The 24,214-nt window shown below is 60.3% G+C and overlaps 1 pseudogene across 1 annotated transcript; it reads left to right on the top strand.

The window, feature by feature from the left end:
- Positions 1-21,508: 21,508 nt before the first annotated feature.
- Positions 21,509-23,713, top strand: LOC129488833 (uncharacterized PE-PGRS family protein PE_PGRS54-like; annotated as a pseudogene). The gene is made up of 5 exons (XR_010119968.1): positions 21,509-22,386; positions 22,468-22,602; positions 22,698-22,810; positions 22,891-23,013; positions 23,095-23,713. The product of XR_010119968.1 is annotated as an uncharacterized PE-PGRS family protein PE_PGRS54-like (transcript).
- Positions 23,714-24,214: the final 501 nt, after the last annotated feature.

Here is a 24,214-nt window from a genome sequence, read left to right on the forward strand (position 1 = left end):
AGGGTCCCAAAGAGCCCGCTATGCTTGGGTTTTCTAAAGCAGAGGTGAGGGATGGCAGGGTCCCTCTGGGGGTCTCAGTGCAGGATGACCAGGAGCCCCAAAGAGCCCGATGTGCTTGGGTTTTCTGGAGCCGAGGTAAGGGGGAGGTGTTGAGGGGCTGGGGCAGTGAGTCTGGGCTGTGTCCTTGATGGGTCCCCTCTTCCAAGCTCCCTTCCCAGCACATGAATGCTCCACGCTGCCCAGGCCTGCCATTTCTCGGATGCCTGCCCCCACGCCGCTGTGCCTCTCCTCCCCCACCTCCCCCTCCTTGCCCATCTCACCTCTCTCAGGTGTGTGACACCAGCCCCTCCCCCCTCAGGCCTTCTGCACCCCCACTAGCCTGCACCCCAGATCCAAGTGGGGGCCTAACCCACCTCCAAGCCCCTCTCTTCAGCCCTGTTGGGAGCCCCTGACGCTTGGAACAGCCTCAGCTGCCTACTCAGAAATCAGCATCCTGTGCCCCTACTCAGCCCGAGGCGGGTGCAGCCTCCCCTCCTTGAGCCCTGGTCTGCCAGGCGAGGGGTGCTGGAGCAGGCAGGTCTGGGGCCAGGGGCAGCAAAACTGCCAGGGGCTCACCCTCCACCCTCGGAGCTTGGAATGGGAGGGCAGCCCTGGCCCAGAAACCCTGGTGAGGACCCTGGCCTTGGCTCACCCTGGGGCTCCTTCACAGTGCTCCCCCACCCCGGCTCCCCAGAATGGAGTCCAAACTTCTCTCCTATCTGGCCTCTCTTGCTTCTTTGGATTCCGGTGGCCATGAGGGGAGTGGAGGTTGGGGGTTCCTGGGCAACCTCTCCTGAAGCACAGGAGGCAGGGGCTTCACCCAGGCAGCTGGCTGAGGCCTAGACACCCCAGGGGCTGCTGTGGCCCCTGGTATGGACTTCGGTTACCTGGGGAGGCCAAGCCAGCATGCTTCTGGGGGTCTGTGCTCGGTGCCCCCTGCGAATTAGCGCTATCTCAAAGCAGGTGCCCCAGCACACTGAGGGAGCAAGGGAATGTCTCTAACACTGCTGGAGGGCAGGGTGCCCTGCCAGAGCCCGGGGAGAGATGCACCGGCCCACGGCAGCCAGGGCACCCCCTCCATGCGCATGCCCCCGCCTGGCTCCCCTTCCTCCTCAGCGCTTCACCTGGTCCAGGAGAAGAGGGCAGAAGACACCCCTAGACCCCACGGGGGTATGGGCAGGGAAGGGAAGCGGCTCTCAGTGGAGACTGCCTTGTAACCCAGGAGGCAAGGAGAGAGGACTGCCCTCCCAGGGGCAGCAAACAGGCACTGGGTGGAATGGGGTGCCCAGGCCTAATCATCTGCCATGGCACTGTCCAAGAATGCCCAGATCACTGAATGCACAGCATGGAGACGGGCTGAATCAGGGGTCACTTGGTGGGGGCTGCTGGTGTGGGCCATACTCCCCAAACTCCAGGCAGCACAGAGGTCACCATGTCTCCAGGGCTGTCCCTCCAGGGCCTTTACAGATCCTGAGTCCTGACTCCTCACATACACAGCGTGGGCCTGGGAGTTGGAGTCCAGGCACCCCAGGCCCAGGGCCCTGCATCTTCCCTCCCCAGCCAGACTCACAGCACCAGCCAGATTCACAGCACCAGCCCTTGGGCCACGGGGGCGGCAGGCCCAGCTTCAGAGGTACAGTGGCTGTCCCGGCCTCTGGTCCGTCTCGCTGGGGCAGGGGCTGCCTCTCCCCACAGACCAGGGCCTCCCTTGGGGTGGGTGCTGCCTCACAAGGGAGCCTCAGGTGGGGGTGGGTGTGGCCGAGTCTTTAGTGTCTGCCCAGAGGCACCCAGCAGGCAGCTGACCTCCTAGACCAAAGATTCCTTCCTGGAGGCCGAGGCGCTGCCTCCCCCACCACGTGGAAAGTTGGCCCTGATCAATTAGACCGTGCGCTAAATAAATCACTCAAGGGGCTTAGAGCTGTGTTTTTGCAGCGGCTGCAATAATAATATTAATAACAATGCCCCTCAGAAACCGGCCAAGGCTGGAGTCTTGGGTGGGGAGGGGCCGGGTGCAGGGGCCATGCTGGCGTCCCTGGGTCTCTCCCCAGCCCCCTGCCCACCCACCAGGGCCCCGCCACCCGGTCCACAGCCTGGCCCTGTCTCCCGGCTCAGGGCGTCCGGGGCGTCTCCTACCCGGGGCCTTCTGGCCATGGCGGGGCCGTGTTGGGACCTGGAACCCACCCCAAACCAGCACGCATGCAGGGGAGGCTGGGGAAGCCCGGAGGACCCCCAGAGATACCCTGACCAGAGTGGACAGGAAGAGGATGCAGGGCAGGGGGCAGGGTTGAGAGCACGGGGAGAACAGAAGAGAAAAGGAGAGTTGGAGAGAAAGAGGGGGTGCAGGGCGGGTGGAGTAGGGGACGAGGGTCTGGGCGCAGGTTCGGCCCTTGACTTCTCCAGGGCACCTCCTCCCACCTGGCATGGAAACAGAGTGCCCATCTCATGGGGACCTGCCCTGGAGGTCCACGCACTCTGTGTAACTGTGGGGGTCCCCAGTGGGCATTGGCCCGGCTCTGCTTCTGGGATGAGGTTGAGTGAGCAGATGGGGGTCCCTGCAAGGTCCAGGGCCAGGGCAGAGACACAGAAGCAGAGGGAGGTGGGTCTCCATCGTCGCCCAGGCCCCTTGACAGATCCCCACCCCCGCCAGAGCCTGTGGATTGCTGAGCAGGAGCTGCCCCCGCATCCCACAGTGGGAGCGGAGGGTCGGCCAGCACAGGCAACGGAGAGGAGCTGGCCTGGCCCCTCCATCCTCCTTCGGTGCGGGGCTGAGGAGGCGTCTGGCTGGTCAGGCTGCTGGACACCCAAGGCTCGAGAGGAAGCCATGGCTTTGGAGGGTGGCATTAGCACAGAGGGGAGCCAGCGGCCCACAGGCATCCCGCACACCCAGCGCCGCAGTGGCAGCAGGCCTGCCCTGAGGGCTGGTTCTGGGATGGGCAGAAGTGGAGCCCTCTCTCCTGTGGAGCCACAGGAGAGAAAGGCAGGTGTGCCCTCCCGGCCCAGGCCTCTCCCCACCTGAAGGTCCAGAGAGGAGGCAGCCCCCTGAAGGCTGCACAGGCGGGGCTTACAGACAGGGCTCGGGGACCAAGGTGTGGGCCCCAGGGACAGCGGGCAGCAGGGAGGGAAGAGGGGGAAGAGGGGGCTTCCACTGCAGGCCAGCTGAGGGAGATGACCCCTCGCTGGACGAAGGGCAGTTCTAGGGGGCCTCACTCCCGCCTGAGCCTGGAGATCCCAGCCCTGCGGGAGGGGCATTGCCCAGGCCCACCCCTCGGCAGTCGCTGACGCTTTGAGAGAGGGTGCCCTGGCTGCGGTTTGGGGAGGCATGTTAAAACATCAAAGACTTTTGAGTTCAAAGATGTCAGAGGGCAAAGGTCGCCAGCCCCGGCTGCCCTCTGTTTAACCTCAGCCCCAAAAGGGAAAAGGGAACCGGAGGGGGAGCGGCTCTGTCCCTGGCCCCATCCCCAGCCCCTCTCTCTCCTCTGATCCTTCTTCCTGGCTCTCTGCAGACAGGGAGAGTGAGAGGGCCCCAGTGTGGCTTCAGCCTCCACACAGGCCCTCTCTCCCCTCCCCTTTTTTTGCAAAAGCAATGGAAAACAAACACGCTCCCCTGCCCCCCCAACTCCCCACCTCCCATCCCCAAAATCAACCCAAGAACTCCGCCAGCCTGCTCAGCGCAGCGGGAAAACCGGAGTGGTTGCCTGCGACCCAGAGCGCGACGCGAAAAATAAATTCCTTGTTTTATGGTGGGAGGGGAAGGTGGGGGAGGAGAAGGAGACAAAGAGAGAGAAAAATAATTTTTATTATTTTCTGTTATCATTTTCCTAGGGCTGTTTTGCCTGGGCACCACAGTCAGCTCTAGCCCAAGGCCCACCCCTGGGCCTAGGGCAGAAAAGGGCTGGAAGAGGTGGAGGAGGGGCCAAAGGAGGAGGAGGAGGAGGAGGAGGCGAGGAGTGTAATTGAAGCTGGCTGTTGGCCCAACCACCAACTTAAAACAATAAAGCCAGAGGAAGTCCTGCAGGACAGAGAAACAGAGCAAGGGGGTGGGTGGCCAGCGGGGCAGGATGGAGAGGCCAGGGTCGCCCTTGGGACCCAGCTTTCCTTGTAGGGAGGAGGCCCCGTGTCCCAGAGGGCACAGGGAGCTGAGGGCTTTGGGTAACAGAGAGCAGGGGCAGTCAGTGGCATGAGTGGGGGTTTAGGCTGAGTGAGCAACCTGGGGGCTTGCAGGCCAGGGAGTCAGCCCAGCAAACAGCCCTCAAGTGGGGCTCCTGGGAACAGAGGGATGTACTCTTTGGGTGCCCGGGGTGGCTCCAGAACTGGCTGGGGTGGTTGGTCCAGGGGTCCCATGGCCTGGGCCTCCTCTCCTGGTACTAGGGCCATGGATGCTGATGGGTAGGGATGGAGGGGGCCCTTCTAAAGAGGGCTGGCTCCCACGGGCCCTCAGGCCAGGGTGCACTGCCCGTTTTCCAGGCCACCCTTGTAGGGCTGGGAGGCCCAGAAGGAGGGCAGCAGCCCTCTCCCCAGCCCGCCACCCACCATGCCAGATGCCCTCGAGAGGATGGGTCCATGCCAGAGCCCCTGCCACGCAGGACCCCAGAGCCGCGCCTGTGTTGGACAGGGCGGGTGCTGCAGCACCTTCCGTGGGGCTGCACAGCTGGAGTCAGTGGAGTTCATGGCCAGACCCCAAGGAAGTCCTTCCCAGAGCATCCAGGTGCACAGGACAGGAACCTGGCTCCCTGTGTGGGCAGAGGCCTCATGCATCCTGGAAGCCCAGGGCTCCGGCTACCCCATCTCCATCAGCCCACAGATGCCTTCCCAGGCAGGGCTGGGCTTCCAGCCCCATCAGGGAAACTCTGGCGGAGCTAATGCTTCCCAGGCCAGGCTCCCCAGGGGACAAAGCGGGCAGGGCTCACGCCCACGTCCCCAGCCTGTCCTCCGTGTGCCGCTCCCCTCCCGGGCCTTAGGGTCCTTGTTCCCACGACAGAGGGCCAGGCCCCTCTGAGGACCTCGGGCTCTGGAGACCGCACCTGTTCACGCCCAGCTAGAGCCACAGCAGGCGACTTGGTGAACGGCTCCCAGGGCATCCAGCACCCAAGAGCAGGGAGGGGCCTGAGAGGCGGGGGGGGCAATCTTGATTACCCCCAAAGCGAGGCTCAGTGGGACCCCCTTTGGAGGTCAGGGGTGCCCACGGAGTGGCCAGTCCTGGGAAAAGGGGCATTTTCAACTGGCTGACAAGGAGGGGTGGGAGGCTGGGGGAAACAGGGCAGGCGGGCCAGAGGTGGTGGGAAACAGAGCGGGAGGTGACAAGTTCAGTCTTCTTGGACTGCTGTCAGAAAGTACCATAGCGTGAGAGAGAGAGTCCGAGGTCAAGGTGCCGTGGGGCGGGTTCCTCCTGAGGCCTTCTTCCTGGGCTTGCAGATGCCGCCATCTCCCTGTGTCCTCACGTGGCTGTTGCCCTGTCAGCGTCTGTGCTCTTATCTCCGCTTATAAAAACACTAGTCGGATGGGCTCAGGGTCATCCTAATGATTCCATCTTAACTTGGTACCTCCTTAAAGACCCACTCCAGACAGGCCCATTCTGAGGTTGTGGGGGTCAGGACTTCCGTGCCTAGCCTGGGCAGAGACACGATGCAGCCCTTAGCAGTCCGTGCTCCCAGAAGCCTCGCCGTGGGGCCAGGAGAAGGCCGGGCAGGCACAGGCGAAGGGAACACCGACCATCTGCAGGTTGCTGGGAAGAAAGGTGGGAGGGGAGAAGGGTCCGGGGAGCATGGCTCTGGGCAGCCAGGCCGCCTACCCCACGGGTCCTGGAAACAGCAGCCCAGAGCCCAAGTGTACGAGGCCACAAGGACTCGGAGGGAGGCTGTGGGTGAGGGCACGGGTGGCCCCCAAGAGTGAGGTCCAGAAAGGCACAGGGGGCCCAGGGGCCTGGCTGGGAAGGCAGAGGCGGCCTCCCCTTAGCCAGGGATGGTGCAGATGCAGTCGGGCTGAGCGGTTGGAAGCCACGGTGTGGGAAATGGCCCGGCCAGAGCCGGATGTGAGAGGGGACCCAGGAGAGGCTGCACGTGCAGAGACGTGGCCCATCCACCCGGATCCTGCTGGCCTCGGGGGATCCAGACCCCTGACTCACAGTCACGCCACAGGCCAGGTGGGGACCCGCCTGGGGAAGAGACAGGAACTGGGGAGCTGCCTCCAGGTTTCCGAGCGTGCGCGGACGGACGGGTTCCCGGCGGCCGGCTCCGGGCTTCAGGTCTCCCTGCCTCCCCTAATTGTCCCCGCATGAGGCACAGAGGAGGGAAGTGAGTTAACGCAGAAGTTTCCTCCAAGAAAGCTCATCAGAAAAGCCCAGATGGAAAAATCCGCCTCCATGGAGCCCTTGGAATTGGAAGTGATTTCTTTCTGGAAATATGTACCCTGAGGGGTGAGGGAAAGGACAGGGCCTGCACGTTCGTCAAGACGGAGACTGTTGGCTCCACACACCGTGAGCCCCCTCCCCAGGGCTGCCTCAACCACTTCCTTCACCCCCTCTCGCATCCCCCCATGGGGAGGGTCCTGCCAGCCGGTCCGGGTCAAGGTCCATGGTCCAAAGTGGGGACGCAGCCTCTGCCTGTGAACGAGCTCCTCCCCAGACCAGCAGGGCCACAAAGGCTGGGATCTTCCACCCTCAGGGTCCTCCCCACAGCCACCCTCCCTCTGCCAGACCAACAGGGTCACACAGGCCGGGACCTTCCTCCCACAGCCACCCTCCCTCTACCAGCCTGCACCTGCCACACCCCATCTACATGGAGGAGAAGTCTCCCTGAGTTTAATCTGAACGCACGCCGTGTGTGCTGGCAGCATGAAGCATTGGAAAGCACTTAAATGTGGCTCTGCTCCCACCCCTATTTATGGACAGAGACACTGGGGTTGGGAGTGAGGAAATGATTTGTCCCCGAGGCAGCGCGTGTGTTAGGACAGGGCAGGCGCTCCTATGTGGAGAGGTGCCCCCTTCCCTCCTGACCCCCGTGTGGTCCTCCCTCACTGTACTCGCCCCAAGATGCCGGAATGCAGCCGGCATGCATGCATCCATGCACAGTCACCATTCCAGGAGGGTGGTCCAAGTATGGTGCGGGCAGGGTCTCCTCCAGGCGACTGGGGACCCAGGCTCCTGCAGCCTTGTGGCTCTGCACTCCTGAAGCTGCTGGGGATAGAAGGAAGAGAACGCAGAGGATCCTTCTGGAGACTGTTACAGACCAGACCTGAGAACAATGCAATCACTTCTGCTCCCAGTGAGTGGGCCAGGCTCCATGCACAGGGCCGGAGGACATGTGCAGAGAAAGCAGTCCTCACTGGCCGTCACTGGCCCTGGCAGCAGCACCCACCTCCCACCTCCAAGCCCTTGTCCTCGTCTCTCTGCCAGCCCTGCTCCTGTCACCGTGATGATGGCCTTTTCAGGCAGGGCTGGCCCCACTCGGGGCTTGTGAACGCTCTTGGCCCATCGCTGGGTGCCCCTATAGGCTGGGCTCCAAGTTCTGGGACAGGGCCCAGCTCTGCTGCTGGGGACAGAAGAGGTCCAAAGAAGACAGTCTCCATGCTCAGGGAGCTTCTGGGCTGGGTGGGAAAAAGGGTTCCACCGGAAGCAGTTAGGTGCCAAGTGCAGCCGCTCCCCAGAGCCTGGTGAGCAGGAGGCAGCCCCACCGCAGGGGGCCATGTTGACACAGTCCCTGGGACTCTGAGGGCAGCCTTGGTGGCCAGCCTGAACCATGTGCAGTGGACACTGGGCAGAAAGGGACCTCGTGGTAAAGACCAGATGAGCAGCCTGGCACAGACAGCAGGAAGGGCCACAGAGACAAATGCCCCATTTCCTGGGCAGCCCCACGCGGGAAGGTGCACGTGGGGAGGGAGGGAGGCAGGAGAGGCAGCCGCACAGCCCAGCCGCGGGTGACTGTGGACCTTGCCCCGGCCTTTCCACCCCCAAACCCCCCAATGTGCAGCCTCAGCCTTCAGGAATGTCCTGTCCATGGCTCAAGCTGCCAAGGGGAATGGACAGGGCCCAGGAGCGGGGGCCCAGGCAGGTGGCCGGCGGCTCTGACACTTTCCTGGCTGAGGTCTGCGTCCCCCGCGGACGTTGCTGGGGCGGTGTGGTGGGCTCCAGCGTCTGGGGGTGTGGGATAGTTTCCAGGCCCCAGCCCATCTGCTCAGGCTCCCACTTGGAGGGCCTGTGTTGTTGAGATGTCTGAAATATTTGTTTTCTAAAGGATTAGCTTCCAGATGATTCTGGAAGGGGCCAGGAACGATTGGCGTGGAGGGAGGAAGGAGGCCCTCGCTCCCTCTTGAATCTGGACCAGGAAGGCGTCCTCTGTGCTTTGAAAAGCCCAGGCCACGTCCTCCTTTCTCTAAGCCTTAGTCAGTCCACTTGCTCCTCCACTGATCCTTTCATTTATCCAACAAATATCCCTTGAGCTCCTGTTATGAACCAGACCCACGGCCAGGGGCTTAAAACCCCACCTGGTCAGATAGCCCTTCCTGGCCAAGCAGGGAGCAAGAGGCTCTCCTCCGGGGGGCACGTCCTGCCCAGGCCCTGGCCCTGGCCTTCACGAAGCCACTCCGACATGTACACCCCTCCCACGTGGTGCCTGTTCTCTGGGACCACACTGTTAGCCCCAGACAAAGTCTGGGCCATTTGTCCCCTCTGTCCACATCCCTCTACTCACGACCCCTAGGAGCCTGGAGAGGAAGAGGAGGGCCAGCCATCTTTCCTACCAAGAGACTTCTCCAGCCTTCCTGGCTCGGATCCCGCTGGCGTTGGCGTGCTGAGATTCAGGATAGTGGCCGCTCCTATGGGTGGAGGATGGGGGTCCCGGGGAAGAAGATGGCCCAAACCAGCCTGGCTGGGGCCTGTCCACGAGTGGGAAGAAGAGGACCTGAAGACAGCATGGCTTGTCTTTGACGGGGGAGGGTCTGGCTCTGGGGGACTGTGAGTGTTTTGGGAGAGACGAGAAGGGAGCCCTGGAGAGGGTATCCTGGGGTCACCTTGCTGATGTCAGTGTGAACCTAAGGAAGCAGGGGTAGGAAAGTGGAGAGACAGGAGGACTTCAGAGTCAGGAGGGGGAGAAGTCCCCTGAAGAGAGTCTGTAAGGACTGTTAGCACAGAGAATGAGAGAAGGAGAGAGAGAGAGAGAGAGAGAGATCCCAAAGAGAAGACCAGCAGGCAGAAAACAAGGCTGGAAGGGACAGAGGCCCAGGGACACTGCATTCCCAGCTTGGAAGCAGCAACTGTGTCCAGCCCAACAGACACCTCACAAACCAATGGGGTCCTTGAGTGAGAACACAGGGCTCATGGCAGAAGGTGACAGTCTTCACCCCAAAAGGAATAGCTGGATCCACAGGCCCTGGATGGCCGGCAGCAGGGGCACCAGGCCGAGATGTGCTGGTGGCGGAGGCCGGCAGGGACCGGGTGGGGAGGAGGGCTATAGGGTCAGCAGAGGCTGGGGAGAGGGCTGCGGGGTTGACAGCAGAGAGGCCAGGAGCCAGCTGTGTGTTGCCAAGATGGCAAGTCACTGACACCATGCACAACATCCTCAATGTGAGTGACAGCCAGGACCGGCCCCATTAAAACTCCAGGCCTCCAAAGACAGGCCAAGGCCCTCAGACACACCCAGAGGTCCAGGGGCACAGGCAAGTACAGGCTGGGTGTCAGCGGGCACAGGATGAGCTACAGCTGCTCCGCAGGGACCCCCCAGAGCCTCCCAAGTGTGTATTCTGGGGCCCACCACGGCAGGCTGCCTCATCCTGCCCCTTTCCAACTCTGAACTCTGAGCAGCTAAGAGCTCGCCAGGCTGTGCCCCACACCGTGAGCTCAGGCCAGATGGGAAACCCCACAGGAGGCCCAGCCCACACCATGCACAACGTCCTCAACATGGGTGACAGCCAGGACCGGCCTCACTAAAACTCCACACCTGGATTTTCCCCAGGACTGTCTCTCTTCTACCTGCCCTGGAGGTGAGGCCCAACCCCGTCTCCTTTCCCTTGGCCAGCCGGTGAGGAGTTGCGTGAACGCCGGCTTCCCTGCTATTTTGTGGCTGATTCCCAGGGGAACTCCCTGGCACAGAAAAGTGAGGCTCAGAGAAGTGGAGGGGCTTGGGCTTCTCATCAGTCCTTGCTGCATGAGCAACTACTCCCAAGCCAGTGACTTAAAAGAGCCATGACATGAGCTCTCACAGCTCTGCAAGCCAGGATTCGGGGCAGAGCTTAGCTGGGTACATCTTCTGCCTGTGGGTGACCAGCCAGGCTCCGCCATGCGGCTGCTGTCCGCCGGAAGCTGGGCTCAGCCGGTCAGTCCAAGTAGCCTTGCCCTCCGAATCTGGCACTCTGGTGCCCTTTCTGGGAACTCTCTCCACACGGCTAGCTTGGGCTTCCTCACAGCATGGCAGTCTCATGACAGCGAGAGCCGTACGTGGCTTTTCTTGGGGGAAAAAATCCTAAGGCTTCTTAACAGTCAGCTTTGCAGTCCCAGAACAACACCCCACTGCATTTTATTAGTCAAACACACCCAGATTTCAGGGGGAGGGGAAATAGATCCATCCTCCTGGCGTGAGCAGGGGTGAGGCTTCCTTGCAAAAGGAGCACGGAGTGGGGAAAGGACTGTTACCGCATCCCTGTAAATGGCGTGCACGGGTGCCGCAGAGGCAGCTGCGGCTGGGTCAGTGCACCGACGTCAGGGAAATGGAAGCAGACAGAGTCATGGGTCAAACCGTCAGCCCTGTGACATTTCGCTCCATTCCTTCTTGGGCTGAACATCTTATTTTGCTCCATTTTGTGATCCCTGAGATGAAGTGGCTCTGTCAGGATTCAATCAGAGAAGCACAGCCTCCTCACGGTCAAAGGGCAGGGGCTTTGTTGAAAGGGATCGGACCTTCTGCCGAGATGGAGCTCCAGGCTGTCTGGGAGACGCTACTGCCCGGCTCTAGGGCTGGGCCTGAAGCCAGCAGGACAGGTCAGGAAAGAAGATGGGCAGGAAGTGGGAGGGGGCAAGGGCCACCTGGACTTCGTGAGGCCACACATGAACCCATGTGGACAGTCTGGAGCCTACATCTGTCTCTTACCACTTTGTGCTGCATTGAATCATGTTCCCCGGAAATTCATGTCCACCCAGGACCTGTGAATGTCCCCGGAAATTCATGTCCACCCAGGACCTGTGAGTGGGGCCTTCTGTGGACAAGGGCTTTTGTGGGTGCAACCAAATAACAACAAAGTCACACACTGAATTGAGGCGCGGGGAAGCATCCGTTCAATGAGTGTTGTCCTTATAACAAGAGGGAAATTTGCACACAGAGACAGACACACAGTGGAGGAGGCGTGTGAAGACAGAGGCAGAGACTGGAGCAATGCAGCCACACACCACAGGACACCTGGAGCCCCCAGATGCCAGAAGGGGCAAGGAGGGGCCACCCTAGGGCCTTGCGAAAGATGGCCCTGCCCTCCCCTGGGTGGTGAACCTCTGGGCTCCAGAGCTGTGAGACAGTCCATTCCTATGGTTAAAGCCACCCAGTCTGTGATCACTTTGTCACAGCAGCCCCAGGAATAAACCCCTCCAATCCCAAAACACAAGGGAACAAGCACCCCTCACCAGGGGGCCACAGACACCCGTGACCCAGGACTCAGAGGAGCTGCAGGCTTGGGGCCCGGGGCCAGCAAGCTGAGCCACGGATGGTGACACCAGGCGTGTGCAGCAGCAGCACCCAGGCAGCACCCCCAGCAGATGCGAACGTGGTGGCTGCTTCCACCCACTGGCCACGTTGCAGCCAGGTGAGTCTGCCAGGGCTGCCAAGACAAAGCGCCACGGACCGGGAGGATTAAATGAGGGAAATATATCCTCTCCCAGTCCCGGAGGCTGGAGTCCGAGATCAGGGCTGCTGCAGGGCTGGGTCCTCCAAGGCCTCTCTCCTTGGCTTATAGATGCTGCCTTCTCCACGTTCACTCACGGGGTCATCCCTCCGTGTGTGTCTGTGTCCTCCTCTCCTCTTCCTATAAGGACACAGTCCTATGAGACTGTGCTCACCTCTGCTCACATCAGGAGAACGGTCCTGTGTCTCCTCTCGGGACCTCATCTTGGTGCCTCCCCCTTGGTTACCCCACGGTCAGGACTCAGCCACCAGCGTGAGCCCACACACCGGTTCTGGAGTGGTGGGCACAGGTGAGAGGGAGGTACAGCTGCCACAGCCAGGAAACCCCAGGATGGTCCTGAATAGGCCCGGAGCTGGCTTTTCTCTGTCAGAGGGTCATGAGGGTGAAGATCACCAGCTCCCAAGGTCAGGGCCCAGCCTCCTTCCATCTCACTGCTCCGGCCTCCTCAGTTCCTCATGGAGTCTGTTTAGTGCCTCTCCAGAAAAGACAAGTTGAAGCCCTGACCACCAGCATCTCAGAGCACAAACTCATTTGGAAATAGGGTCATTATAGACGCAGTTGATCAGGTCAGACTGCAGTAAGGCAGGCCCTGAATCAAACATCATGGTGTCCTCACAGGTAAAGGAGAGGCACGAGAGAGCAGCGCTGCATCAGGCGCAGAGTGAGAGCATCCTGGAAGATGGACATGGCTGGGGTGACAGGTCCGGGAGCCGGGGAACACTGGGAAAGTCGGCCAGCACTGGAGCCTCCCCTAGAGCTTGAAGAAGGAGCCAGCCCTGACCACCCCTGACTCTGGCCTTCTAGCATCGAAACAGGGAGAGACGCATTCCACGTGGTTGTTCCAATCAGCCCAGTTTCTGGGACTTCCTTATGGCAGCCTCAGGGAACTGGCAAAGCCCAAATGGGCTATCCCATTACTTATATCTGGGTAGGTCCCAGCCACAGGGGACAGAGAAGAGAACGCCCCTCTATCTAATGACATGCTGTACCCATGTCCCACCCAGGTGACGCACCGTACTTGTGTCCCACCCAGGTGACGCACCGTACCCTTGTCCCACTCCCCGGGTGATGTGCCGTACCCGTGTCCCTATCCAGGTGACGTGCTGTACCCGTGTCCCATCCAGGTGATGTGCTGTACCCATGTCCCACCCAGGTGACACACTGTACCCATGTTCCACCCAGGTGACACGCTATACCCATATCCCATCCAGGTGACATGCTGTGCCATGTCCCACCCAGGTGACACGCTATACCCATGTCCCTATCTGGGTGACACACAGTACCCATGTCCCACCCAGGTGACGTGCTGTACCCATGTCCCTATCCAGGTGACACGCTGTACCCATGTCCCTATCCAGGTGACGTGCTGTACCCCGTCCCACCCAGGTGACGTGCTGTACCCATGTCCCACCCAGGTGACATGCTGTACCCATGTCCCATTCGGGTGACATGCTGTGCCATGTCCCACCCAGGTGACGTGCTGTACCCATGTCCCTATCCAGGTGACGTGCTGTACCCATGTCCCTATCCAGGTGACACACTGTACCCATGTCCCTATCTGGGTGACAACACTGTGCCATGTCCCTATCCAGGTGACACACAGTGCTCATGTCTCTATCTAGATGACAGTACCGTGCCCACATCTTCATCCCGATGACAGCACTGTGCCCACGTCCTGTCTTGGTGACATCACTGCGGTTATATACCTGTCCAAGTGACATCACTGTGCCCACATCTGCCTCCAGGTGACAGCGCTGTGCCTACATCCCCACCCAAGTGCTCTGGGCACCTTGGCTGGGGCGCTGGCCACTTTCATGTTGGTGCCAACCTGTGTGTGGATCATAGCACCCAGGCACTCACCATTACCGTGGTCAGCACAGACCAGATCAGACCCCAGTAGTCCTCAAAACTAGATCCCCTGCCGGGTGTGGTGGCTCACGTCTGTAATCCCAGCACTTTGGGAGGCTGAGGCGGGCGGATCACGAGGTCAGGAGATCGAGACCATCCTGGCTAACATGGTGAAACCCCATCTCTACTAAAAATACAAAAAATTAGCCAGGCGAGGTGGCGGGCGCCTGTAGTCCCAGCTACTTGGGAGGCTGAGGCAGGAGAATGGTGTGAACCCGGGAGGCGGAGCCTGCAGTGAGCTGAGATCGCGCCACTGCACTCCAGCCTGGGGGACAGAGCAAGACTCTGCTTCAAAAAAACACAAAAAAAGAAAGAAAAGAAAAAACTAGGTCCCCTGTGCTGCTGTGCCCCAGCAGTCGCTTCACCGGCAAGACCATTCTTAGCAGGTGCGCCTGGAAGCAGAACCTCTGCAGCTCCTGGTCTGTCCTATACATATGCAAATACCCCATTAGAAAGCAAATAGCTCGAGGTGTTTGCCTGCTCCCAGGCAAAATCTCCCAAGTCTTCCTCTGGGAATCAGTGAACAGAAGAGATGTCCATCACCCCCAGGAGAGTGGTGTCTGAACCCGTCTAACCGCCCAACAGGTTCTCCCTGCCGCCGGTCTGGACAGAGCTGCTTTATCACGACAGGGGAATTGCAATAAAGTCTAATTCACACAGAGTCGGCCGTGCAGGAGACCGGAGTCTTATTATTACTCAAATCAGTCTCCCAGAAAATTTGGGGATCAAAGTTTTTAAGGATCATTTGGTGGGTAGGGGCCAGTCAATAGGGAGTGCTGATTGGTTGAGTCAGAGATGAAATCATGGGGAGTCAAAGCCATCTTTTTGTGCTGAGTCAGTTGCTGGGTGGGGGCCACAAGACCAGATGAGCCAGTTTATCAATCTGGGTGGTGCCAGCTGATCCACCCAGTACAGGGTCTGCAAAATATCTCTAGCACTGATCTTAGGTTCTACAACAGTGATGTGATCCTAGGAGCAATTTGAGGAGGTTAAGAATCTTTCAGCCTCCAGATGCGTGACTCCATGACTCCTAAACCATAATTTCTAATCGGTGGCTAATTTGTTAGTCTTGAAAGTCTAGTCCCCAGGCAGGAAGAGGGTTTGTCCTGAGAAAGGGCTGTTATCGTCTTTGTTTCAAAGTTAAACTACAAACTAAGTTATTCCCAAAGTTAGTCCAGCCTGCATCCAGAAATGAACAAGGAGGCAAGATGGAGTTGGTTACATCAGGTCTCTTCCATTGTCATTATTTTCTGTTATAATTTTTTTTTTTTTTTGAGACAGAGTTTCGCTCTCGTCATCCAGACTGGAGTCCAATGGCTTGATCTTGGCTCACTGCAACCTCCACCTCCGGAGTTCAAGTGATTCTCCTGCCTCAGCCTCCCAAGCAGCTGGGATTACAGGCGCCCACCACCATGCCCAGCTAATTTTTGTATTTTTAGTAGAGATGGGATTTCGTCAGGTTGGCCAGGTTGGTCTCGAACTCCTGACCTCAGGTGATCAACCCACCTCGGCCTCCCAAACTGCTGGGATTACAGGCATGAGCCACCACCGCCGGCCGATTTTCTGTTATAATTTTTGCAAAGGCGGTTTCACCAGGAGAACCAAGCATTAATGCACTGTGGCTGATGGGTAGTAGAGCGGCATTTCCCAATGGGAGAACCCTGGGGCTGTCTAGGAGCCCATGCATGGCTGGGAGCCTAATCCCAGAGACACCACCGATGACAGCTCCCATAGCACGTAGGACAGTGGATACTTAGAGGCAAAGAGAAATCTCTGTGTTCTGCAGTGGTCATGACTTGGACCCCAAAGAACTTGAGCCCAAGGTCCAGAGGGAGACCCTCCCCACAGGGCCTCCAGCAGGAACAGGGATCATGGGAGCCTGCCAAGCATAGCGCACAGGTATTTCTGGAGGCTTCCCATTCAGTCTTGGATGCCAACCTCACCAAGGGCGGCCCATCTCGCTGACCTCACCAAGGGAGGCCTGCCTCACCGCCCCGCTGGCGCGGGATCGGCTGTAGGTGTGGAATCAGAAGTGGCCGCGCGGCGGCAGTGCAGGCTCACACATCACAGCCCGAGCACGCCTGGCTGGGGTTCGCCCACAGAAATGTCCCAGGTCTCCCAGGCCAGGTGCCGCATTGGTTCCCGAGGGTCATCAGAGATAGGACACTCATGCGAGTAACATCGGGCTACGTGTTTGATTCACCCCCGGGTGCATTGTTGAAGGTTGGGGAGATTGGAGGAGACACTTGGGGGACAATGAGGTGTCCCAGTTCCTTGGAAGATGGGGATCTCGGCCTCAGCGTGAGACCCCTCCCACAGGGTCTCTGGCAGGCACAGAGCCCGGGGGATCTTGCATAGCACATGTGTATTTCTGGAGGCTTCCCCTTCGGTCTCACCACCCCGATGGTGCAGAATTGGTTGTAGTTGTGGAATCGGAAGTGGCCGCGCGGCGGCAGTGCAGTCTCACACATCACAGCCCGAGCCCGCCCCAGCTGAGGTTCGCCCACGGAAACGTCCCGAGTCATCCAAGCCAGGTGCCGCAAGGTTCACGGGGGTCGTGAGGGATAGAACATTCATGGGAGCCACATCGGGCTACGTGTCTGATTCACCCCAGGGTGCACTATTGAGGGTTGGGGAGATGAGAGGAGATACTTGGGTGACAATGAAGTGTCCCCATTCTTTGGATGATGGGGATCTCGGCCTCAGCGTGAGGCCCCTCCCACAGGGTCTCTGGCAGGCACAGAGCCTGGGGGCTCTTGCGTAGCACATGGGTATTTGTGGAGGCTTCCCCTTCTGTCTCACCGCCTGGATGGCACAGAATTGGTTGTAAGTGTGGACTCAAAAGCAGCCGCGCGGCGGCAGTGCAGGCTCACACATTATAGCCCAAGCCCTCCCTGGATGGGGTTCGCCCGCGGAAACATCCCGGGTCACCCAAGCCAGGTGCCGCAGGGTTCTCGGAGGTCTTCTGGGAATAGGACGCTCATGGGAGCCACACCATGTCTTCATATTGGGCCATATCCACCGCCCCGTGGCCCCGGGTCACACTCTGAGGCCTTCAGTGTCATGGCCTGGGACTCAAGTCACACCTACCCACGTGATGAGCACAGCGAGTTCCGCCAAAAGCTTACACTTTCCACATCCATCCCAGAGCACAGATCCGACTAAGGACAGCACCCAAATCCCGAGCCTTTTACTGAACTGACAATTGCCTCCCCAGTGAACACTCTGAGCTTGTCAATCCTAAATGGCCAGACATTAACATTCCCATTCAGTGCAGGTTTGAGATGCTAATTCAGGAGCTTGAGATGCTAAAGAGCTCGGAGTGCCACTGCTGCTTTATTCTGGGGTCCAGGATCCTTGTGTTGCCTGAGATAATCCGCTAATGTGGGTGCTGCAGACATCCCGCAGTCTGTGGAATCGATAAAGGATGGGGATCAATGGTGTTCGTGCACCGTGCGGTCTGTGCCCAGTTGCCTGCCTTGTGCTGTGGAATCTGTACACCTGGCCAACATGTGCTTGTGTGAGCCTGATGGTGCATTTTCCAGAGCCTCACCTCGGCTCTGCCCTGGAGCCTCTGTGCTGCTGGAATCAGACTCAAGGACCGCATCAGAGGACCATGGCCCCGTATCACCTGGGTCAGGCACTGAAGTTGGGACAGGAGAGCAGAGACTTCCAACATGAGGGATCCCTGTGTTCTGAGGTGGTCATGACTGGGACCCAAGGACTCAAGCGCATGCTCCAGAGGGAATCGTTTCCCACAAGGCCTTTGGCAGGAACAGGGATCCTGGGAGCCTGCCAAGCAGAGCACACAAGTGTTCCTGGAGTCTTGCTGCCGAGATGCCATGGAATCAGTTGAAGGTATGGAAACACAGGTGGCCGCGTGGTAGCAGGGCAGGCTCAGGCATTGTAGCCCGAGCCCGGCTACCCGCGGTTTGCCTGCAGAAACATCCCGGGTCAACAGGCCAGGCACTGCATTGGTTCACGAGGGTCATCGGGGGTAGGACCCTTGTACGAGCCGCATCGGGCTACGTGCCTGATTCACCCCAGGGTGCACTGTTGAAGGTTGGGGAGATGAGAGGAGATACTTGGGGGACAGTGAAGTGTCCCCATTCTTTGGATGATGGGGATCTTGGCCTCAGCGTGAGACCCCTCCCACAGGGTCTCTGGCAGGCACAAGAGCCCGGGGGCTCTTGCATAGCACATGAGTATTTCTGGAGGCTTCCTCTTCGGTCTCACCGCCCGGATGGTGCCGAATTGGTTGTAGTTGTGGAATCGGAAGTGGCCGCGCTGCGGCAGTGCAGGCTCACACGTCACAGCCTGAGCCCGCCCCAGCTGAGGTTCGCCCGCGGGAACGTCCCGGGTCACGCGAGCCAGGCACCGCAGGGTTCACGAGGGTCATCAGGGATAGGACATTTATGGGAGCCACATCGGGCTACGTGTCTGATTCACCCCAGGGTGCACTATTGAGGGTTGGGGAGATGAGAGGAGATACTTGGGTGACAATGAGGTGTCCCCATTCTTTGGATGATGGGGATCTTGGCCTCAGGGTGAGACCCTTCTCACAGGGTCTCTGGCAGGCACAGAGCCTGGCGGCTCTTGCATAGCACATGTATATTTGTGGAGGCTTCCCCTTCTGTCTCACCGCCCGGATGGCACAGAATTGGTTGTAGTTGTGGAATCGGAAGTGGCCGCGCGGCGGCAGTGTAGGCTCACACATCACAGCCCGAGCCCACCCCGGCTGGGGTTCGCCCGCGGAAAAGTCCCACGTCATCCAAGCCAGGTGCCGCAAGGTTCACGGGGCTCGTGAGGTATAGGAGACTCATGGGAGCCATATCAGGCTACGTGTCTGATTCACCCCAGGGTGCACTGTTGAAGGTTGGGGAGATGGGAGGAGATACTTGGGTAACAATGAGGTGTCCCAGTTCCATGGATGATGGGGATCTCGGCCCTAGTGTGAAACCCTTCTCGCAGGGTCTCTGGCAGGCACAGAGCCCGGGGGCTCTTGCATAGCACATGGGTATTTCTGGAGGCTTCCTCTTCAGTCTCACCGCCCGGATGGCGCGGAATTGGTTGTAGTTGTGGAATCGGAAGTGACCGCGCGGCGGCAGTGCAGGCTCACATCACAGCCCGAGCCCGCCCCAGCTGGGGTTCGCCCGTGGAAACGTCCCAGATCACCGAAGCCACGCGTCGCAGGGTTCACGGGGGTCATCTGGGAATAAGGCACTCATGGGAGCCACACCAGGTCTTCAGGTTGGGCCTTATCCACAGCCCCGTGGTCCTGGGTCACACTCCAAGGGCTTCAGTGTCATGGCTTGGGACTCAAGTCACGCCTACTTATGTGATGATCACCGTGTGTTCCACCAAAATCTTAACACTTTCCACATCTATCCCAGAGCACAGATGCAACTCCGTCTAAGGACAGCCCCCAAATCCCGAGCCTTTTACTGAACTGACAATTGCCTCCCCCGTGAACACTCCGAGCTCCTCAGCCCTAAGTGGCCAGACATTAACATTCCCATTCAACGCAGGTTTGAGATGCTAATTCGGGAGCTTAAGATGCTAAAGAGCTGGGAGCGCCACTGCTGCTTTATTCTCTGGTCCAGGATCCTTGTGTTTCTGGAGATAATCCACTAACGTGGGTGCAGCAGACACCCTGCGGTTTGTGGACTCGGTACGGGGTGGGGATCCTGATGGGGTTAGGATGCTCGATGGCCCGGGTGTGCTCCATGCTCAGGGATCATCATGTCCGGCCAGTGGTAGCTGGCACGTGGAGAGGTGCATTTGCCCACAGGTGTTCCCTGTGCCTGCGCATTGCTGGAAGTGAAATTCCAGGGCAGCACCACCGGATCCTGTGCTAGCCCCTCCCACAATGCCTGGAGCAGGAGCGAGCGGCCTGGGGAGCCGCCTTGCCTGGTGCATTTGTATTTCCGGAGTATTCCTGAATCTCCCCTTGGGTTTTGGGTGCTGTCCCCAATGAGCCCATCTCCTAGCAATGGCGCAGAATCCGTTGTGGCTAAGGAGACAGAAATGGCCAAGAGGCGGCAGTGGTGACTCACATCACAGTCTGAAGGTGACCCAAGGCTGGACTCCACTTTTAGCAAAATGTGGGGGTCTGCCTTGGTCTCCTAACTTGGGGGTCCACTCATGGAAAAGCCTGAGAATTTTCATACCATGGAAAGTCCCCGTGTCGTGGGGTTCACCCACAACAAAGCCCGGTGGTCAGTGCTCAGCAGGCAAGCACTCAGCCCCTCCTGGTGGGGCCATGGGAAGAGAGGGTTTGCCGGAGGCGCGGCCAGCCCTTCCACATCCCAGAGTGCCTGCTGGGTGACTGGACCCATGAACTCTGGGTCCCTTGGCCCTGGTGCCACCCTTCACGGCTTTGACACTCGAGACTTGAGGTGAACCCCATGGACCACAGGGCCCCAACAACCCTCCCCAGAGGCCAAGGTGGTGACCGGCAGACCCACAGAGGGGTGGCTGGGGGAGTCGAAACTCTCCAGTCTCCACTCCACTCCCAACCGTGGTGCCCACGCGGGCCTGGGAGAGTCTGTGAGGCCGCCCACCACTTGTCAGTAGAGTGCGCCCGCGAGCCGTGAGCACAGCCCCGCAACATGCCGTATTCAGACAGGAAAGTGGCCGCGAAGGGGACCAGGGTGCCCAGCGGCTGTGGGGACTCTGTCCTGCAGAAACCGCAGTGACGAGCACAAGCTCGGTCAACTGGATGGGAATCGGCCTGGGGGGCTGGCAGCGCGCCCACCAGGGGGTTTGCGGCACTTCCCTCTGCCCCTCAGCACCGCACCCCTACTCTCCAGGAACGTGAGGTCTGAGCCGTGATGGTGGCAGGAAGGGGCTCTGTGTGCCATCTGAGTCCTCAGGGACCCGCAGCTGGCCCCTAGCCATGTGCAAAGTATGTGCAGGGCGCTGGCAGGCAGGGAGCAGCAGGCATGGTGTGCCCCGAGGGGAGACAGCGGTCTGGGAGGGAGAAGTCCTCGACCCTGAGGGAGATGATGCCCAGCCCTGTCTCCGGATGCCAAAGAAGGGGTGCGGGGAGGCCGTCTTTGGAGAATTCCAGGATGGGTGCTGGGTGAGAGAGACGTGTGCTGGAACTGTCCAGGACGGAGGTGGGCCCTGCGGGGGCCCTCAGGAGGGCCCTGCTCTGATTGGCCGGCAGGGCATGGGCGGGAATTCTGGGCGGGGCCACCCCAGTTAGAAAAAGCCCGGGCTAGGGCCGAGGAGCAGGGTGAGGGAGGGGGTGGGATGGGTGGGGGGTAACGGGGGAAACTGGGGAAGTGGGGAACCGAGGGGCAACCAGGGGAAGATGGGGTGCTGGAGGAGAGTTTGTGGGAGCCAAGGAGCACCTTGGACATCTGGAGTCTGGCAGGCGTGATGACGGGTGGAGGGGCTAGCTCGGGGCAGGGCTGGTGGGGCCTGGGGCCAGTGAGGAGTGCGGAGTAGGCGCCCAGGCATCGTGCAGACAGGGCAACATCAGCTGGGGACGATGGGCCTGAGCTAGGGCTGGAGAGAAGGGGGAGCCAGACATTCATCCCGGTCACTTTTGGTTACAGGACGTGGCAGCTGGTTGGACGAGGGGAGCTGGTGGGCAGGGTTTGATCCCAGGGCCTGGGCAACGGAGGTGTAGCTGGCAGCAGCGGGCAGGTGAGGACCCCATCTGCCGGGCAGGTGAGTCCCTTCCCTCCCCAGGCCTCGCTTCCCCAGCCTTCTGAAAGAAGGAGGTTTAGGGGATCGAGGGCTGGCGGGGAGAAGCAGACACCCTCCCAGCAGAGGGGCAGAAGGCGGCAGGAGAGTTAGCAAAGGTGACATCTTCTCGGGGGGAGCCGAGACTGCACAAGGCTGGGGGGCTGGGGGCCCATCCCAGGCAGAAAGAGCAAGAGGGCAGGGAGGGAGCACAGGGGTGGCCAGCGTAGGGTCCAGCACGTGGGGTGGTACCCCAGGCCTGGGTCAGACAAGGACAAGGCAGGGGACACAGGACACAGGGGTCCCCAGCTGCCACATCACCCACCGCAATTCATTTAGTAGCAGGCACAGGGGCAGCTCTGGCAGGGCTTTCTCAGGCCTATGCCGGAGCCTCGAGGGCTGGAGAGCGGGAAGACAGGCAGTGCTCGGGGAGTCACAGCAGGACGTCACCAGGAAGGCGAAGCGGCCACGGGAGGGGGCCCCGGGACATTGCGCAGCAAGGAGGCTGCAGGGGCTCGGCCTGCGGGCGCCGGTCCCACGAGGCACTGCGGCCCAGGGTCTGGTGCGGAGAGGGCCCACAGTGGACTTGGTGACGCTGTATGCCCTCACCGCTCAGCCCCTGGGGCTGGCTTGGCAGACAGTACAGCATCCAGGGGAGTCAAGGGCATGGGGCGAGACCAGACTAGGCGAGGCGGGCGGGGCGCAGTGAATGAGAGCTCTCAGGAGGGAGGCTGGCACAGGCAGGGGTGAGGAGCACACCGGGCGGTGAGCGGGAGGCACTGGCCTCCAGAGCCCGTGGCCAAGGCGGGCCTCGCGGGCGGCGACGGAGCCGGGATCGGTGCCTCAGCGTTCGGGCTGGAGACGAGGGTGAGTTTTTCCTCTTCTGCCACCCTTAGCCCCCACCCACCCCTTCCCACACAACCAACACCTCTCTCGTTCTCCCCACAGCCAGGTCTCCAGCTGGGGTGGATGTGCCCACCAGCTGCCGAAGGCCAGGACGCCAGGTCCGGCGGACGTGCCAAGCGGGACGTGACATGGTCCGGTGTGACGGCGAGGACAGAGGAGGCGCGTCCGGCCTTCCTGGTGAGCATGTCTGCCCTCCCTGCTTCAGGACACGGCCCTGCCCAGACCACCCGTCCGAGCCACCATCTCACTGCCCCCACCTCTGTCTTCTACAGAACACCTTAGGCTGGTGGGGCTGCGGCAAGAAGCGGGTCTGTTTCTTTACTTCCTCCACGGAGTCGGCACACTACGGCTGCCCTCTGGGCTCCCAGAACCCACAACATGAAAGGTGCGGGGCCTCCTGCCACACCTGGGGTGGGGGGCACGTGAGAGGAGCTGAGTGGGACCTCACTCCTTCCCCATCCACAGAAATGGTGCTACCCAGCTCAAGCCTGGGCCTTTGAATCCGGACACAAAACCCTCTAGCTTGGAAATGGATATGCTGCACTTTACAACCACTGCACTACCTGACTCAGGAATCGGCTCTGGAAGGTGAGCACCAGCACTCCTTCCGGAAGCCTCCAGGCCCCCGAGCACCCTGCCCCCACCCCACCCACGTGTCGCTATCTGCAGGTGAAGCTAGAGGAATGAGACTTCATCAACCCAACACCAAAGACACCATCGGAACAGCAGCGCCCGCAGCACCCACCCCCCACCGGCGACTCCATCTTCATGGCCACCCCCTGCGGCGGACGGTTGACCACCAGCCACCACGTCATCCCAGAGCTGAGCTCCTCCAGTGGGATGACCCCGTCCCCACCACCTCCCTCTTCTTCTTTTTCATCCTTCTGTCTCTTTGTTTTCTGAGCTTTCCTGTCTTTCCTTTTCCTGAGAGATTCAAAGCCTGCGCGACTCTGTTTCCCCCCTCCCTTCTGAATTTAATTTGCACTAAGTCATTTGCACTGGTTGGAGTTGTGGAGACGGCCTTGAGTCTCGGTGCGAGTGTGCGTGAGTGTGAGCCACCTTGGCAAGTGCCCGCCCAGGGCCCGGCCACCCTCCATCTGGGCCGGGTGACTGGGCGCCGGCTGTGTGCCCGAGGCCTCACCCTGCCCTCGCCTAGTCTGGAAGCTCCCACCGACATCACGGAGCAGCCTTCAAGCATTCCATTACGCCCCATCTCGCTCTGTGCCCCTCCCCACCAGGGCTTCAGCAGAAGCCCTGGACTCATCATCAATAAACACTGTTACAGCAACTTGTCTCAAGGACTCTGGAATCCGGGCTGTGGGCCTGATGTGGGGGAGGCCAGCCTTGGGCAGAGGAGGGCTGGGGGGCAGGGGGAGGAGTACATGAAAAGGGGGATGGGGGTTCCAGGGTGGGGGATTCTGGGATGGGTGCGGCGCAGCACATACCAGGGGTGGGGTGAGCAGAGGGTGTGTGGACATCAGGGGTGCAGGGCAGGCGGTCAGCATGCAGTGATGGTGGTGGAGGGGCTGTGGGACCAGGGTCTCCACAGAGTGGGGGGGCCTGGGCTGGCGGAGGGGGCCTGTGTTCTGAGGCAGGTGTCGGGGACCACCAAAGCACCCCCAAGCGAGTGCCTCCTGTCGCCCCAAAGTCCCATCAGAATGACACCTTGGTGCTGGCCCCAGACGCCTGGAGCCCAGGCTAGGTGGCTGGAGTAGGGCTGGCCATGGCCCCTCTGGGAGGCCCAGAAGGTGCTCTGGGCAACCCCACCCCGACAGGGGCACGAACCCCG

Source organism: Symphalangus syndactylus, chromosome 1 (genome assembly GCF_028878055.3).
Source record: "Symphalangus syndactylus isolate Jambi chromosome 1, NHGRI_mSymSyn1-v2.1_pri, whole genome shotgun sequence".
Taxonomy (NCBI): Eukaryota; Metazoa; Chordata; class Mammalia; order Primates; family Hylobatidae; genus Symphalangus; species Symphalangus syndactylus.